General features: G+C 42.1%; 1 pseudogene; it reads left to right on the top strand.

The window, feature by feature from the left end:
• The first annotated feature begins 279 nt into the window (after nucleotides 1–279).
• Nucleotides 280–1,277, top strand: LOC148526405 (protein CFDP2 pseudogene; annotated as a pseudogene).
• Nucleotides 1,278–1,535: the final 258 nt, after the last annotated feature.

Here is a 1,535-nt window from a genome sequence, read left to right as displayed (position 1 = left end):
TGATGTAATGTTCAAATAAAAAAAATAGTTAAAAAAATATATATATATGGCAGGATGAATTTGCAATATAACAAAGGGGATAAACAGGGTAATCACAAGAACCCATTCCAACAACAATTTATACAATGCTATACTAAGAATAACCCAGCCATGTAGTTGTCAACAGCTACGTGCCGGGCCCAAGCCTGGATAAATGGGGAGGGGTGGAGAAAGAAATGGCGAACTACTCCACTATTACTGCCAAAATACTTTATGGATCACAAACAATTGCTTTCAAATATGGTGCTGGAAGGTGAGCCCCCTGGGCCAGCAGGCACCCGACATGCTATCAGGGAAGAACAACAACGACCTTCGAGTAACTCGAGCATTTATGATGTGGATCGGATAAGGCAGTCAGGACTCAGTTATGCTGATGCAGCTTCAAGCGAAAGAAGTCGTCTGCATTTTAATAAGGCTCACAACATCAGAACATGGAACGTCCGTGGCATGAACACGGGCAAACTGAATATCGTTAAAAGGGAGATGGAACGTCTAAATATCGATATCCTTGGTGTCAGCGAACTTCACTGGATTGGCAGTGGATACTTTAACAGCAATGATTATGCAGTTTACTACTCCAGTAATGACAACATCAGACGTAATGGAGTAGCGGTCATCATGAAAAAGAAAAATCGCCAAGTCCGTTCAGGGGTTCAATGCATTCAACAACAGAATCATGTCCATTCGTTTCAATGGGAAACCCCGTACTATCACCTTGCTGCAGGTTTATGCACCCACTTCAGATGCAACAGAAGAGGATATTGAACAATTTTATGCAGACCTCCAACAAGCAGTCGACCAAATTCTTGCTAAAGACATCATCTTTATTGCTGGAGATTTCAATGCAAAAGCAGGCAAAGGAGAAGAGCCACTGGTCACTGGCAAATTCGGATTAGGAGAACGGAAGGAGGCCGGGGACCGACTGGTTCAGTTCTGTCAAGAAAATCGGCTACTGATCATGAACACGTGGGTTGAACAGCCTAAAACGCCGCTTATACACAACGACATCTCCTAACAGTCAACATCGCAGTCAGATCGACTACTTTCTCTGCCAACAACAATGAAAGAGCTCAATACAAGCAGTTAAATCACTCCCAGGTGCAGATTGTGGCTCTGACCGTCAGCTACTCGTCGCTAAAGTGAAACTCCGGTTCAACACCATCAAAAGGATGCCTACAATGCAATGTTTTAATACCAACAATATTCCAGCACAATATGGAATAGAGGTAAAAAAATGATTCGAACTGCTGAGTACAACTAGAAAAGACCCAGACGATCTGTGGGAAGAAATGAAAGCAATCATAATGGATGACTCAAAAAAATGTGTTCTGTACAAAGAACCAGCAAAGAAATCGCAATGGTTATCAGATGCGTCGATTGAAATTTCAAGAAAGAGACGAACAGCCAAGGCCTCTGGCAATAGTATAGAATTCAAATTGCTAAATGCGGAATTTAAGAGAGAAGCGAGACGAGATAAGGAACATTACTGGAATGAA

The sequence above is a fragment of the Taudactylus pleione genome, unplaced genomic scaffold (assembly GCF_031769625.1).
Source record: "Taudactylus pleione unplaced genomic scaffold, aTauple2 ptg000099l, whole genome shotgun sequence".
Lineage (NCBI taxonomy): Eukaryota > Metazoa > Chordata > Amphibia > Anura > Myobatrachidae > Taudactylus > Taudactylus pleione.
Note: the sequence above shows the minus strand (reverse complement) of the source record. Positions and strands in the feature narration are given on the sequence as shown.